This window comes from Hoplias malabaricus, chromosome Y (genome assembly GCF_029633855.1).
Source record: "Hoplias malabaricus isolate fHopMal1 chromosome Y, fHopMal1.hap1, whole genome shotgun sequence".
In the NCBI taxonomy this organism is placed as follows: domain Eukaryota; kingdom Metazoa; phylum Chordata; class Actinopteri; order Characiformes; family Erythrinidae; genus Hoplias; species Hoplias malabaricus.
Window position 1 is genome coordinate 23237301 of NC_089820.1, and position 18269 is coordinate 23255569.

General features: G+C 41.6%; 1 protein-coding gene across 3 annotated transcripts in view; it reads right to left on the reverse strand.

Annotated features, from left to right (window-relative positions):
* LOC136678645 (anthrax toxin receptor 2-like) overlaps nucleotides 1-18269 on the reverse strand; it is a 69704-nt gene that overhangs the window by 10997 nt on the left and 40438 nt on the right. The window lies entirely within an intron of this gene.

Consider the following 18269-nt stretch of genomic DNA (forward strand, 5'->3'; position numbering starts at 1 on the left):
CCTTAGCTCCGCCCTCTCGTCAGAGTCTCCTTTGTAGTCCTGCCCTCTTGTTACTGTCCCCAGGTGTTTCTTATCAGTGCTCTGTGTATACATAGTCCCTTTTTTTCCAGTGTTCCCTTGTCGGTTCTTGTGTGTAGATGTGTTTCTTTGTCTGTTTCCTTACACATTACCACCAGTTCACAGTTATGTTCCTGTTCTAGTTATGTTCCACTGAGTTCTTGCTTCTACAGGATATTCACCAGCTGTGGGTTATCGGGTTAAATTCAACAAATTAAATTTTAGGACAACACTGTTGATGATGTAGCCGACGTGAGACTAGTATTACAGTTGTAGCTTCTCCTCTCCAGGTTTCTCATTCCATCTCAGACCAGCCTTGGAAATGTCAGGGCAGTCGAAAACAAAATTCTGGGAAAGATTCTTACTTGGACCTGAGATTTCCACCTCTCCTGAGAGCATGGGCCAGGCTCTCCATCCCCCTTTTGCCTTCCACCAGCGCAGGGGTCACATGTGATCTGCACAAGAGGGACGAGAGAGGCATGCGACAGGGGGAGCGATAATTGGAGGGAGCTGTCAGGACAGAGCAGCGGTGAGCGAGAGCAAAGCATCCTGTCGTTTGGATGCGGCGCTGCACACGTGCCAGGACGCCCGCCCTCCCGTGGGGTGGCACACATTAAAGCCTATGATGAGGCTAATTCGGGCGGAAATGGCCCTGGCACTTGGCCCACAGGTTCCATTCACTGACCTGCCAGAGGAGCCCCGATGTAAAGGCAAATGTACTGGCATTTAACACTTGATATAGATCTCAGTCCTAACTCACAAGGGGATTTTAGGGATTAGTCTAGACTATCATTTGTGGATCTATGAAATGACTGTCATGATTTCGAAATTTCAATTATTCCTTACATGTTGAACAAAAATAAATCAAATCTGATTATATTAAGAGTATGGAAATATAACAAGAACTGAGCCAAGAACCTGAAACTTTGGGCCAATCCAGATATCGAAGGAAGATAAACATTTACTCAATATAAAAAGGGGAAGTGCTCCTAAATATCTCCTAAATATTATGCTCTTCTGAAATACAGTGAATACAATAAGCATCTGGATCTTCTTACAAGGCTCATTACTTCTCATTCTTTTATGATTGTTCTGAATGTTTTTCCTTTCTTTTTTAATCTGTCTGATGCACACACACACACACACGTATATATGTATCTATATATTTTTGTCAAACCATAATCATTTTACAGTTTAATCAAAAACATAGCAACTTTATGTAATATCAAGGGAATACTTTATTCTTTACTGGTTGAAGAGGTCTAAATAACCACATCCTGTACCCCTCTTTATATTTCCTCTGAAAGTAAAGCATGCACAGCTAAACTGGATTTACGATGTTGGGACGTCTTTAGAAGCAGGTTCAAGCCGTTATTCACTGCCAAAATATTTTTAGCCCTAAATTACAAGACAGAAAAAGTTTTAATTTATGTAATGCCATAAAGCAGGGGGATGTAAATACAGCTCGGCCTGTGTGAGCTGCTGTGCTGGGTGGAAAGCCTCGGCGATAAAACATCTTGTTATGTCTACTGAGGAAAATATGCTTATCAAGCCCCATGGTAATGTAAGCAGTAAATAAGGCGATGGCTTGTGTGAGCACGCTGGAAATCCAGCAGTGTGAAGACGCTTCGGGCTACGCAGCTTTATAAAGGAGCTGTGGGGCTTTATGTAGACCACAACTGTGAGAATTGGGTTAATGTGACCTGAGCTAGTCAGACAACATACTGGACAGGGGTACACAGAACCAAAAAAAAGAGAAAAGAAAATGCACACCCACCAATAGCTCAAACACAAACAAGTACAGTAGAGCTGTGATTTGAGTATCACCACTGAAACAAGCCACAATGCTCACTGTGGAATAACATGGTGAACACTAGTTAATCTATGAAGAATCCTGCACTCTCAGAAGTCACTCGCACTGAAGGTGTACTTAAGAAACAGTGTAAACGAACATTTAAAAGGTACAACGGTGGTTTTAAAGACCACCAGAGTGATCCTTTTTCAGACAGTGTGTAACAAAAAGCTAAAACCTTTATGTGTAACCATCACTGTGTGAACCTCTATGTGTAAAAGCACATGTGAAATATATAACAGCATTTACAGATGTTTGCACATATGAATATGGGTATAAACATGGTAATATACCCAATAATGGAATTCAAATACCTAATTTGCAAACTCCAGGCCTGACTTGATTTTAATGAATATTTTATATTTTTGCTTTGCTTTATCTTTTTATTAAGATGTTTAACCCAGTAAACATTTAGCCGTTGATTCAACATTGAAATAACGCAATGACTGCCGTCTAATCAACGTTCTCTTAAGGTTGAAAATGAAAGTTGAAAGGACGTCCAAACACAGACATTGAAAAGACTTAAATAAATTACTTTTATAAAACGTATTTTGGACGTCCACTGACGTTATTAATTGGTCCCGAAATAAATTACTTGTATAAAACGCATTTTGGACGTCCACTGACGTTATCGATTGGTCACCACTTAACTAACTTATTAGATTTTGGACGTCCATTGACGTTTAAAATATGTCATTGACGGACAGACTATTTTTAGACCTATTTTGAACGTCCAGGGACGTTCCTTGTTTACTGGGAATATACTGTAAATATAACACTGTACCGGGGGGTTTTACAATGTACCACACACAATACTCTAGTCCTGCAGTACAGCATCAGTTTCACTCTCATGCTAAAGTAAACTGGTTCTGACAAAGAGCCTGTGAGAACTGGGACTGTCTCATTTACACCATCCAGTGTTTACAGTGATGTTCACAAAGCTGCCTCTCCTGTCTCCACCTGACACAGGGACGCCTGGTGACCTTTACTCTAAACACAGGGCTGACGTCCTGGAGAGCATTCTGTACAACAAAGCAGACACCAGTGGAGGCTTTCCACCATCACGACACCTATTGGTTTACAGTCCCCTTATCCTTCCCTTAGAAACTGTGACTATGTTTATATGCAGGGCACATGAATTAAACTGGCCCAGTTCCTCACTAAGCAGCTATTAGATGTGGAGCAATCAACAAGACCCATCTTATATAGATGATTGAAACCATGTTTCAGTGACAAAACCAGGTAGCCAGATAAGAATTCCTTGTAAGTGATATATTTGTTGACCAGTAAACACCAGTAGGTTTCTGGGGAAATACAAGAATAGTGTCAAGCTGCACACTCACACCCAGCTTGAAGTACTTTGCACATTTAACTTCACTTTAATACACAGTCTGACGTAGGCTGTGCCACTGTCTGTTATTTTTTACCCAGGCTCTCAGGATGAAGCAGGAGGAGTAAGATCAGCTCATTTAATCCTGGGCCACCACTGACCATTACAGTTAACATAATAGGGAAATACAGCTATGCTAGTTCCTGACTGGTGTGCCGAACAAGCTTCTTCCAAAACTCCCAAGTTCTGTTTCTCTGTCACTAAAAACACTCATGGAAATCACCGCTGTTCTATATTTATATTTCTCAATAATTATGGTAGTTAGTGTGTGTTACACACAGATGAATTTCTGGCAGAAATATATTTACTGCCAAGATACAAATTAAATTTTTGTTCAAGTGCCTACTTTTACTGGTACTACTAATAAAATGTCTACCACTACTGCTACTACAAATAGTCCTACTACTACTACGACTAAAACTAGTGCTATTAAAACTACTACTACAAACTGTACTATCATTACTGCTACGTCCATTAATACTCCAACTACCACTAAGGCATTACTACTATAACAACTACTACTAATTCTACCACTATTTCTACCAAAGATAATAACAGCAATATTTCATTTTCTAGGTTCTGAGGTGTTCCATCGCAGCAAAAACATTTTAAAGAATAATTATACCATGTGTTTATCATTATTTGAACTAGTAAACCACAAAGATATTTGGCTATTATTATTATTTTTATTATTATTAGTAGTAGTAGTAGTAGGAGGAGGAGGAGGAGGAGAAGGAGGTACGAAAATAAATAGCTACAAAACACCTACCAATAATCTACTGACATCATAATGCAATTTTATAAAAATAATTAATAATCAAATGCTATTGCCTACTTCAAATAATAATAATTTTAGAAGTAAATAGAGCAAGAGGAAAAATATTCCCCTTTGTTCAGCCTGAAGTAACTGATTATAACTGGTTTAAATGTTTGTTTCACTCAGAGGGTTCTGTGGCTGGCCCAGGCCTACAGCATCCTTAGCCTTCACAGTGAACATGGCAGGAGCCCCAGAGCCTCAGAAGGCAGAGAGTCTGTATTCAGCGATGCAGATGTCATGATAATGAGGTGCTTTCTCAGACTGGCCTTACTGTGACTGCAAATGTCTCTATCTGTGTGTGTGTGTGTGTGTGTGTTCCTCTCTTTTAAACCAAACACATGCAGCAGGTTCTGACTTCCTGTTTCCCAGTCACTCTCTTTAAATGCAGTTTGCAAATACTATTTATTCCACTAAGAGCAAATGATAAAGGGGTTGGGGGTGGATGGTGAAGGCCTTCGCTTGCAGCTTTGATGCCCCCATTCAGTGACAGTGTGTGTGTGTGTGTGTGTGTGTGTGTGCGCGTGTTTGAGTCTCTGTGTGTTTGCAAACGAGGGGAACGTGATTCTGCTAGTGTGAGTGTGTGTGTGTGTGTGTGTGTGTGTGTGCATGAGAGAGAGAGAGAGAGGGAACCGGGGGAGGGGCGCCTATTAAATGGAGGATGACAGGGAGTAATTATTCTAATGCGCTACATCGCGGACTAAAGCACAGTGGCTGGGTGAGGTGTCAGCTGCAAGTCATTAGGGCTGACACGCGCTGAATCCTGGTGAGGCAGCTGTCTCCCTCCCAGGTGGGTTGACCCGCACCGCTGTCGCCACGGTGACCGGACCACCGGCAGAGCAACCGCGAGAGCGGTCTAACACCAGTCTAAGAACGCAAACATATTTCACACAAGTATAAGAACAGCAAGGTGTTGAGAAAAGCAAGTTCATTCAAATTTGTGTGTGGCTGTGTTCCAAAACGTGGCAGTTAGGAGGCGCTATACCAACATCTGGGGCTGCATTCATAATGAAATAGGGGAAAAAAACTAAGACAGAATAAAACTTTGTTCCAAATCAATAAAACAACTTTTGAAGATAATAAAAGAGTCTTTTCACATCGAATCAATTTTAACGGACTAATTACACAGAAACATCAAGTCGGATGCACTTTTATTTCACGCTGGGAATTAAAGAGGACGCTACTGAGCAGAGAGTAACCAGTTTGTTGCTCAGTAACAGCCACAAAAGTATTCTGATTTGATTGAGTTTGACTCAAAGATGCAGACACATTGCTAAGAAAGTACAATAAAAATGTTAAAAGATGTTTAATTGACTCTAAAGGTCTGACTCTCTGTTGTATGTGAAGGCTATGATTCAGTCCACTGTTAAAATACTGACTACTATAAGCCGAGTTATAATCTCCTCTTGAAAAATGACCTTCTCCGATAAACATGCAATACTTGGGGAAAGAGATTGTGAAACATAAAATATAATTAATATGATTAATAAATGTCTGCAAAGACTTTTTTTTATTTTAACCTGGCAGTACAGGCAGTAAATATTATAAGCAAATAGCAAAAAAGCAGGTACATTTATTTATGATGTAATTCCTAAAACTTAGATTGACGGACACAGATTAGCAGACACAGGGAGAACACACCACACTCCTCACAGACAGTCACCCGGAGGAAACCCACACAGACACAGAGAGAACACACCACACTCCTCACAGACAGTCACCCGGAGGAAACCCACACAGACACAGAGAGAACACACCACACTCCTCACAGACAGTCACCCGGAGGAAACCCACACAGACACAGAGAGAACACACCAACTCCTCACAGACAAACCAAACCAAACCAAAAGCAGAATCTGTCTTAGGGACTTTCAGGTGGAAGTACTTGGAGGAACTGGTGTTATATGCAGCAGACTCTGGTTGTGTTGAGTTTTGTAGCTCGTTTGGTGACTGACCAATGAGGATGAACTGTGTGCTGCATAGTTAACCATGAAGTGAGCAGTGATGAATTCTAAAGGGGGCTTTTGTAACTAAACAGAGAGCAGAATGGTACAGAGCATCAAGCCTCGGAAGATAACTTCAGCACACCAATCTATAAACACACATACATGTCTGAAAAAAGGTTAACTTTTACCATAGCTAATTCATTTGCATATGTTCAAATTGTAGACACGTGCCTGGAGCAGGCTGCAGACAGCATTAATGCTAATGTATGCAGCAATAAACAAGAATAAACCTTCTATTATTTCACATTTAATAGGATCGCATGAGTCTGAACCCAGTGGTGAGCTTTATGAAAAGTCATGAGCATCTGCATATGGACAGAGAATCACAGTTAACACGGGGCACGGAGGCCAGTCGTGGTCTTCTCCGCCATCAACACACTGTTATAAAAAGAATAGTTACACAGTTAGCGAGGGATTTATATTAATTACTTTATATATTTTTAAAAGTATATATTTCTTAGCGTATTATGTCAAAAATGCTTTATCTAAAATCAACTGCTGGGTGATATGTTTTATGCATGATTCTGCATACCATTTCCTATCATTTCAGATTTCAGTTTTATGTTTTATTATATTTTACAGAGCGCAGGTTTTGGGCGCTCGCTGCAGATGCTTTCACTTTGATCCACTGCCAACGTACCAGCTTCTCTGAACGCTATATAAAACCTGACACAGTCATAACATTTGGCTAGTTTTGTGTTGTAGAAGGGCTTAATTTTGTCTTCATCTTTATCCAACAGCTAAGTGATGGTAATGAAAATTGTTTTTGTTGCTCGCATGCCAGGTCTGTTATATTTTAACTTAATGGCCACGACAGTGTTTCATTACACTCGAGGAAAATCCCACAGTCCTTTTTGGATGGCCACATTAAGGTGGCTGGTCTCATAAAAGCATTTTTTACTTTATTATTAGATTTAAGGTTTGGTGGTTTGAGCACTCCTTAAAATGACCCCTAATTTTCATTTTAATGACATTAATGAATCTTCAATTCTAGCCTCTGTAATTGTGCTTCCAGACTCGTAAATACCTTTACAAAAGTCATTTCAAACAACACAATACAGTACCGCACATCTTCATAACCTTCATTTAATATCTTCATTAACAATTTTGTTGCAAATAAGGTTTTTTTTCTTTTCATTAAATCCTGTTGTATACAAAATGCTGTTGTATTTATCCATCTATCCATCCATTATCTGTAACCCTTATCCAATTCAGGGTCGCGGTGGGTCCAGAGCCTACTTGGAATCATTGGGCGCAAGGCGGGAATACACCCTGGAGGGGGCGCCAGTCCTACACAAGGCAACACACACACACACTCACTCACACCTACGGACACTTTTGAGTCGCCAATCCACCTACCAACGTGTGTTTTTGGACTGTGGGAGGAAACCAGAGCATCCGGAGGAAACCCACGCAGACACAGGGAGAACACACCACACTCCTCACAGACAGTCACCCGGAGGAAACCCACGCGGACACAGGGAGAACACACCATCTCCTCACAGACAGTGACCCGGAGGAAACCCACGCAGACACAGGGAGAACACACTACACTCCTCACAGACAGTCACCCGGAGCGGGAATGATACTCTCACAAGCTAGTCTTGTGCATCTTGTTATCAAAGACACATCACTGACTCTACACACTGATGTGTTTCACTGTGGAGAATGTGGACATAGTGTGCCATAAACTCCTCTGGTAGTAGATTTAAACGAGTTTAAGAGACCATCATCAAGAGTCCTGCTGTAATGTCTATCACTGCCATGTCACACACGCTCCATTTTAACATTAAAGACTGCTGTCTACTGCTAGTCATTAGGGCTGGTGGAACCCAACATACACACACACACACTACCCAGTTTAAGGTCTCTGTGTCCCCTGACGCCACGCCTTCATTAATGGGCGTTTGCATCAGGGCCTGGTCAAAGCGTCACATGTCATCAGCAGCTTCATCTTTTATCGCTTCCTTCAGTATAGACACAGTAACCTTCAGAAACCTGCTGGCCACAGTTTTATGTCTTAATTAGTGCTAATGTCAGTTGCAGAGACTTTCTCTCATCTTAATTTAAGAAGACAGTGAGGTGGAGAATGAGGTTCAAGTTCATGAACGGTGGCCAGTACGCCTCAGAATGCATTTCACGACGACTACGGTGGATCAGCAGCAGACTAATGAACTATTTGCTAAAACAAAATTAAACACGGGCCCTAAATGTGACTCATTTTCCCATCATTTTGATATTTGATATATAAAATGTGTGTGTTTCAGTAATGACTCTGTAAAAGAAGGACAAAACCGATCCTTTATAAGTAATTCCTTAGTGATTCCATAGCGTTCCTCTTTAAGAGACAGAAAAAAAAATCAAGCTCTACTCTTGCTTCACTTCTGGAAAATGTGAGAACAATGGAACGGGTCTGAAAGGATGTGGCCAAGAGGACCCACATGGTTTTAAGAGACCTGGGTCTCAGAATTCGGTGTCATTTTCAGGTTCTCATGATCTAGAACACATCCAAACACATTCAGTGATGATGAGGTCAGTCCATTGCTCTGAGAGCACAAGCACTTATTTCTCTTTGACAAGTGATGCTTTTCTCAGGAAGGGAAACCGTGATAAAGGGTGGGAATAACTGACTAAATATATATATAAGTGTTAAAGCTTCTGTTTAATGTTCTGTTAAACATTTTTAGCTTTTTTCCCTAATGTTAATAAACAGATATGTAAATTCTATCTAAATTCTAATAGTAATTTCTGACTCTTGCAGAGTACTGCACATATGTTGTGACACTGTATGTGATACAATGTGTGTGTGTGTGTGTGTGTGTGTGTGTAAATGAGTGTCTAAATCTGTGTATTAGTTGCTGGGAAGTGTAAAAGACCAAACAGCTCTTGATACCAGTGAGCGTAAAAAAAGATAAACAGAAAAAAATAAAAAGGTTTGGGCCATCTGATGGGTTAAAACTAATAAGACCAGAAGAACGGGTCTGCATCTGTGCACACAAGAGTGGGATTCAGAACTACTTACGAGCATTTGTTTTGAGACCCGCAGATACAAAGCCAGACGACTGCAATAAAAACAAAATAAGGTAAACAACGCCATTTTACGCAGATTGCCATCTTCTCCCCCTGCTTCCTCTAAGGCTGAAACAACATCTGATTCTCACCACAGTTCTTTGTCCATCAAACTGAAGAATTTGGCTGGTTAATGATATATGGGACGGCGTGACCTATAACTCATTAAGGCTGACATCATCATTAAGGTTATTATGTTAGATTATAAACTGTTACCATTACCATCACAGCCATCCGTTATGATGATGAATGGCATATTGATTGAAATTCATGTCTCCCTTCTTGCATATCGTACTATTCCAGGTCAGTGTGCGGGAGATAGGGAAGGACAGTGGGGAGGACAGCAATTGTTTGTTCATTTTATATTTTGACATCATTTGTAAATGTGTCCTTCAGCTTTGTGACAGAGGGGCCAATAGAAATGCTCCAAAATAATTTCAGATTATTCAGAATATAACAGAGCAAGTTATATATATCGATAAATCTATATTTGAGTGTGTGTGTGTGTGTGTGTGTGTGTGTGTGAATTTAAAAATCAAAGCCATGATACAGTTCTGTTCTTAAAAACGGAGAAGGGATGAAATGAGTGTTTCTTTACGATGCACAGCACAGATACAAAGTGTTGAAGGTGGCAAAAATCCTCCTCACACCGCACTCAAAGCAGCAACAGTAAAGCTTTTATGAGCACAATTAATTACTGTCAAATACAGATTAATAAAATGCATTTAATTTCAGTTCAGCTGCCAAATTTCTAATAAAAAAAATGTTGTGGCGATTTGCATCACAAAGCTAATTAGCATAATCAGGCTGATTAAGTCGGGGTGTGTGGTGCTGCAAGTGTTGAAAACATGCTGCTGTTACATGAAATGAATTTAGAAAACTATACGTTGCTGTAATTAAACATTATATTAAACTACGCTGTGCTTTTAGAAGTTACACAATGATCTAATGACATCGTGTGTATTTTACATTTACTGTGTGGAACCTAGGCTACCTAAAAATATGTACATACATTTTATTAAACATTATAAACACAAATGTATGGGTTTTTTTTGGTCCGGATCAAGTTTTACTGTGAAAACTAATTTTATTTCAGTACATTCTTAATAATTACAACACATTAAATACTCCTTCAGCTCACTGCAGCATTAAAAACAAGTATATTTATTTCTATTTCCAGGACTGTAAGAATTCAGTTTATTTTCTTGTTCACTTCTTTAAAATGACCCTGAATGTAATGCTGGATTATAACTGACATCTGACATTTTAATGAGTAAATATTACAAACTCCAGTGTATGATAAACACATGAGAACTCAAAAACATAGTTTATTATTAATAATATTCCAAATATAAGTCAATACCTCTATGTAGCAGGGGGAAAAAAAACCCATATGCAGCTTAGGCTCTGTGTCGTCACTTTAAAATTCAAATTGATCAGACGAGGGAAGGAAGGAATTATAATACATTACTAATTCCCTGTGTGATTTCCGTGTAGGTCTGTCACACAGAGACGGGAACGCATGCGACAAAGCGGCCCTCTGAAAAAGCTGACATTAACAATAATGCTAGTTAATTACAGCCGAGGTCCTGGCTCGAGTCGCGCGGGGCTGTTTGATTGTAATGGGTGATGAAGAAACGGTGTGGACGATGACGGCTGTGGTGGTGGCCAGCAGAAAAAACCCACATCGATTCTGATTCAATCAGGGCAGCCAGGGGAAGCTCCCAAGAGTGCTCCAGAGCGCAGGTACCAGCCTACGCAACTAATCACAAACAAGAGGCACATGGCCTTGTCAGGAGCGTCTTCAAACATAATAACACCGCCATCGCCGAAATGCTTAACCTCACAGCACGAGATAAAGCAGCCTGCACCATTAGTGGCAATAAAACACGATTGCACTTTGCAGAAATTCAGATCAAGTGCGTAAATCCATAGCAGCCAAAGAGGAAACTTGGAAAGGAGATTAACAAGATTACCAGCATAAAGTAAACCATAAAGTGATGACATCCAGATACAACGCTAGTTCTCGGACGTTAAATGTTGTGGTACGAATGACATGCCTTCAATATGCCAGATTAATAAGAGTGCAAAGAAATGAAAAGCCTGCAAGCCTGAGGTCTGAGACTATGAGGGTGGGTTTGTGTAAAACGCTGTGTGTTTAAGTGTTACTGGCCTAAAAGGCCAATATCAGCAGTTCCTCCGTGAGCCCGCCCCCGCTGCTTGGATCTCACCAGCCTGAGACCACCATCAGACTCTTTTCTCCCCCCTCCCCTCTATTTGGATCTCGCAACAATCCCTTCCTGTAGGCGTCACCCCTCCAGAACCCTCACTGGGGTCCCCCCCACCTAATCCTTTTACCAGCAGGCCTGGCTGCTTGTGGAGTCTAGCTTAACGCAGCAGACATTAGCCAAATTCACGACCAGCCGCACGGACATCTGCCCTACTTTTCTGCACTTCACCAAATATTGAGAGGAAAAAAAAATAATAAGGGGAAAGGGAGTTGTCGAGGGGGGTGAGGAGGGGGCGGCGGCGTGGATCACTAATCTGGTTCAAAGAGCAAGAGGCCATTTCGGGAAATCAGCAGCACCCTGCCACCGTTAAAGCTGTCACTTCTCCTCTGGGGCGAGGGTGGCTGAATGGAGCTGTCAGCCTCTTGTTTGGGGGAGAGACAGGACATGAGAGTCCACTGATAGCTGCTAATGAGGAGACAGGGAAGGAGAGAGAAAGAGAGAGAGATGCAGAAGCCATGTACCGGTCAGCAGTAGTCAGCGACTCCTTGTCCACGGCAAGTTCCTTCCTGTCCTCCAACACAATCCACCAGCAATAACATTATCACACCAGCCACTTAAGGACAATGCAAGTCCAAGGACGTGCGAAGAGGCAGACACAGGGACACGCTAAAGGTACCAAAGCCAAACTTCCGTAATTGTGTTTGCGCTTTGTTGGCCACTCCACCGCTCCTCCCGCACAAACGGGCGCTTTCTTCTACTGGGAACGCTTCATTATTTGTGACGCTCCGGATTTAATTCCAATTACCCTGTTAATTAGAAATCCCATGCTCTCTGATCTAGGGTGCGTTTCAACTAAAACTGTTTTGCGCCAGATTTCTTTTCCTTTTTTTCACAAGGATCAGGCTTTTTTCAGTTCATAACAAAACCCTGCGTTCAATACAAATACAGCAAGACATTCAGCGCCATGGTCATCCTCAAATAACAAACACTCACTGATACATTAATCATCAGTCATTAGTCTCTGTTACACTGTGCTTTTTATTTATTTTCATTGTAAATACACAGTGCATTGTCCGAGATAATCAGTACAGTGATGCTAATTTATTTGCATGACAAAGGCAGTAATGCGATATTTAAAAAACAAAAAAAACACAAACAGAAACTAATTGAGCAATTTCAATAATTTATTCCTTGTAGATACGCCCCAGGAGTTCAGAACTATATGGGAGTGTAGCCTAATGAAGGAAGCACATGCACAGAATAGTACATTCACTAAAATTCACTAACTACATATTACAAAAAGATATATAGGTGGAAAAACTCGGAATAGCTGTTGAACAGATGACAGCTGAGCATTGCAACTGAGAACCATATACATTAAATATTCTGTAAAAATCTAAGCTAAGCTTAAAACAAAGCAGCCACTAAAATATTTTTTTTTCTGTTATTTAGACTGTTTTTCTTTTTATTTAAACGTAAGCTCACACTGAGAATCTGTTCAAAACTGGACAAGGAAGCAGTGCTCCTCAAAATTGCAAATGGCTGCTGTTATTTGAAAGAACTGAATTAATTTTTGAATTAATTAAAACTCTACATCTTCAAAAGGTTTCTGCCATTTGTTGATATTAACACAAATAAATTCTCGTAATGTAGTTGAATACTAATTCAAACCGAACTCGTCGCAAGGGTTAAGACCTGAAAACCGAGAGGGTTCTGGTGTGTAAACTGTGTTTGCGAGACTAAGCCGAAGCAGCTCGGCTCTATACTCATTAGGACGCTTCCTCCACAAAGCTGCCAGCCTCAGTTCATACTGCTCCGGCTAGTTCATTAGGACCTGAGTCCTCTCACTCATTTGGCTCTTGGGGGGGAGAGAGGGAGGGGGAGGTAATGGAGGCCAGTGCAAACAGTCCAGTGTTGTCAGTGAGCGATGATGCTGCCACTTTCGCCCCTGATCCAGGCTCTTAAATGCTGCCACGACTAAATCTGGCCATGTGTGTCTGCGACCTGAGGGACTGGGGCTGCCAGCCCAGCGACTTAATCTCTCCCTCACTCTCTTTCTCCTCCTCCGCCCAAATGCTCTCTGCCTCTGCCAGCGCAGCCGTCCTTGCTTTCTCTTCCACCCTCCACCCCCTCCGTCCACCCCCTCTTCTAATGGCATTCTTCAAGAGCCGGGGCCCTGTCTTACTGCCCGCTTGCAGTCGCTTAATTAAAACGTTCCCGCCACACTGTTTACGTGACCGACGGCTGTTAAATTAAGACGCTGTCACACTGGGCAGCCCCCCCCCCAGCCTCGTAAGTCCTGATGTAAAGACGAGGCCTCGCTAACCACAATTCGAAAAGACTCCTTTTGTCGACCAGAGTTTCTGTTGTTGTGAAATAAAGCCTCTACCTCGTTACAGCGCTGCCCTTAAGAGGGTCACAGTCAGTCTGGCATGGGCTAATAAGATACGTGTTACACAGAGGTTGCTTTTAATAGGGCTTAATATATGCAGCAGCTAAAGCGACATTTCTATGTCTTTAACAAAGTGGCAGAATACAATTGTGAGGTGGGAAAGTGATGTGTTAATGTTCTGACTGCAGTATGAGACTTTATACCATGCCAAACCTATCCTAGGCTAATAGGATATAATTAAAAATGTGGTGTTGTTGGTGTAGTTACACCAGTGTTATTAATAATGCAATTCGAGTAAGACTCCTAACGCTCTACAGTTGATACCTGTGTAACATGATGGGAATAGTAAGCTGCTCTGGATAGAGCATCTGCTGAGTGCAGTAAACATTATTCAGCTTTAGTTTTGAGTGTGTGAAGTTTGCATTAGATTAGCACCAACTCCACTGCACAAACTGCAGACACACACAATCATATTAGGCGTCCATATAAGGTCTAAATAATTTTTTGTGTAACATATAATTGTAATTAAAATTCAAATATCCATTCGCTCGTTTGTTATTTCATTGTAATTGTTGTGTAGTATAACAATGGGAATTGTCATTTAATTCAATAAAACATGCCTCTAAAATGAAGTCGTTTAAAAAAATGGCAAGTGAGAAAAACTTACAGAAGAGTTCCATTAAGGAAAGTGATGTAAAAGCTTTGATGTGCATTGATTTCTGCTCTTGGGAATAATATTAGATTCAGCCACGTTGTCATTGAACAGAGTACAGCTACAGAGCCAATGGAATGCTGTTAGAATCTCACCTCAAAAAATCTCAAAAATGGTACAGTAGATTGTAAAGAATTAAATATAGCTGTCGCTACTGAGAAATACTGTAATAAACTTAGCAGATATGAAGTACACAAACAGTGCCGAAGGTTCAAGGATGCAGTTAAGTGGCAGTGCCATTGTATAGTTAAAGTGACGGTGCAGAGTTCAGCAGGGTCACGGCCTCTTCCTGAGCTTGCGAGAGTGGGAGCGGAGGCTCCTGTAACGCCTGCCAGACGAAAAGAGGGTGAAAAGTCCATGGTTTGGGTGAGAAGTGCCCAGGCAGCGTTTGTGGTAAATGGTGAGTAACTGGGGGCTTATATTGTGTAGTTTTGGTTTTGGTTTAAAGAGGATTTAGAGACTGTGATCTCAATGTTAATGATCATGAATATAGCTTATTGATACGTCCTTTTGTTGTTGTTGTTGTTTTTTAAATTAAATGACAACTATAATTTTTAAATAATACACAAGTTACGATGAAAATCACAAGATTGTAAGACTGTTTACATTTTTAATTATAGTTACACATTAAAAACATTTCAAACTTATTTTTACACCTAAAACTTTCAGATGACACGTGACTATCTTCTAATAGACACCTGTTTCTCACACTACATTACATACTTTACCCACCTGACTGCAGCATAGACCAAATTCATCAAGATTTAAATATTATAAATACTCTATAAATATGCCTTTGTAGTTTCTAGAACTAGAAACTAACCATTCTTTTTAGAGACTTTATTAGAAAATTGCTGGGAGAGCTGGTAGCAATAGGTTTCCATCACTTGTTAGCGACATTAGCCTCACAGCGCCACTGCAAAATTAAAAGAAGAATATTCTGAACCTCAAGCTACTGTTAGGGGTAAATGTGTTTAAACGTGTTGTGTCCCGGAAGACAACAGACAGTAGAAAAGACGTAACTGCTTGCACTTGCACAGGGAGGCAGAGGTAAGAGCTATTTCCTGAGTTGTGATGAGATGCTGAGCTGCGTTTAGGAAATAAACACTCTCAAGACATCAACTTTACTCCATCAGTTCTACTCATTACCCCCATACAAGCAAAGCCACAATTACTCCCAGGAGGAGCTAAAAAGCAACACCTCACTCTCTCGAACACATTCACACACACACACGCACACATACACACACAAATTAGCAACTCTCTTCTCCAGGTCCATGTGCCTTGACTTTGCCTTTGTGCCGCAGCTCTGCAGGGTTAATGTATGTTAATATATCATTTATAAAGGAGCTTGTTAGTGTGTTTTGCATGCCGCTGCTTTGTAAAACAATAGCGAACCCCGTTGAGGCAGGCGGTTGGTTGGAGGTGGGCGTTAAAGGCAGGCGTTCGTTCAAAAGAGCCCCCCGCCCGTAACAGGGCCAGCCCTCATCGAGACTGCCACCTCCTCATACCTGCTGTCCCCAGCCACCTTTTTCCGGAAACTCGACGGCAGATGTTGCGGCGCTAAGTTGGGCTCTGAAGTGCCTCTCCGGCTCCCCGGTCTCCCCCGACAACACAGTCAAACCGCATTAGATCTCTTTATTTGTGCCCCAGGCAAGTTCGGCTTGTGCAGCTGTGTCCACCCCTGCCTCTACCTTTGGTGTTGGAGCCCCTCAGGCGGTAAATGTGAGACCAGAAAGTGTTTGGGCTGCCTCAGAAAAAAAGAAACCCTACATCTGCTGACAATCCAGCAGTCTGGCTGCAGGCAGGGTGGGGGGTGTGTGTGTGTTGGTGGGGGGGTTGAGTGTGGCAGGGGAGGTGGTGGTGGGTTGGGGGGGTGCAGACCCCAGGGTCCCGGAGCTGAACAGATGTCTACGACAACCTGCTTCCTTACACCTGTATGAGTCCTTGTAACCCGGCAATCCGCCACTGAAAAATTCATGACCCTGGAGGGTTGCTGTCGGCCATCAAAGCCCCCCGCTCTCTCTTTCTCTCGCTCGGCGCCGGCCCACCCTGCCTCTGCTCCTGGCACTGGCGGGGGACTCCTCAGGCTTTGATAGCTCCTGCCTGGGCCCTGCGCACCTGATCAAGGGCTTGAAAGTCAGGCACGCTCGAGCTGTGGCCTGACTGAAGCGTGCCAGGGACTTGCTTCAAGTCTTCCATGTATCCGGTCCATTCCCCCTTCCTCCCTGCCTCACTCTCAGGTTTGATCTAAGTTACTGAGTTTTCAGCACTTTGTTTAGAGAGGAAAAAAAAAAAAGTCGGAAGCGAGCATGACTGGAATATTTCCACAGAACAAAAAGAACAATTAACACCGAAGATAGAGGGTGATATTTGGATGGGAATCCTGCGGGGCTCACAGGACCCAGAGGATTCCTGTTTGTAGGAACAACAGGGAAATCCTATCCCCTCCCATGGGACCAGAGGGTGGAGGAGTATAAACCAACAGGAGCATGCAGAAAAGGATTGAATTTGAAATGTGGTGGGCTGAAGTAGGCGCAAGGATAAAAAAAGATTGTATAGTAAAGCACTGTGTCGACAGACAATGCTATACTTCTACAAGGCTCACTGCTCAGAACCACTTGTTATATAAAACATTATCAATAAACAAGCCTGACCGTGACAGGTATCCACAAGTCCCAGCTGTCATGAGCATGAGACCTGGCATAAGTTCACCAGGGATTTGAAGATAACACAGATTAAAATTGTGTGCATTGCTCCATTAAAACTGGTCTTTGTGCTCGCACATGAACACGGGTCCAGGGCTGTGAATGGACAAGTCCTTGCACTCTATGTAAGAAGCAGCACAAAATCAAAAGAAGTAAATCCGGGATGCTAGGTCCGGTATGCTAGGTTTTCTCTCGCTGATCACGGCAGAGAAATGGCATCTGGAGGATTTTAGACAATGAATAGACCTCCAAACTTTGAAAAGCATGAAACGAGATGAGGGTATTGCTCTATTTCTACTTCATAGGTGGGTAATATTGACTTTCTATTTGTGTTTACTTTCATGCAGTTACTGCTCTGCCCAATTTAGAGTCAGTCCTATCTACAACAGAAATAAGTCAATATTACCCGCCTGTGGAGAAGGAATGTTTGTAACTCAAGTTGTTTTGTTTTGTAGTAACTTGATTTACAAATACGTTTCTACGTTAATTCAATCAGTAAATAAAAACAGACAAGTTAAACCTCAGCCAAGTACAGACAACAGTCATTTCCCCCCTCAAATATACCATTCTACCTTTTGAACGTAAATAAACAAGAGAACGGTGTTTCCCCACAATCATAGATGTTGCCTTTAACCTTCAATTTACTATGTAAACAAAAACACAAAAGAAAAAACAAACAAAACAATTCCAATTAATTGGAAGAACTGTCTAATTTAAGAAAATCTTTGATAGGACTTTTATCAACGCTGTTACTTGAAAAATATATACTATAATATACTAAAAAAAAAAACACTGCCAGTGGAAATACTGCTGAATCACAGCGATCACAGTCCTGTAACATATTTGCAGTGGGATAAACCTTGTAGCAAGCTGACCTTCTGTAGCAAGCACTGCAACTGTTGGCTAAACAGTTGCCTAGTAAAATCACACTCAGTAATGCTCAGAGGACCCTATGAACTTCAGTGATAATGGTATTAACTAGGCACCGGTGTCAACTACAGAACACACTGCTCTCTGCTCTAAGCTCATTTGTATTGC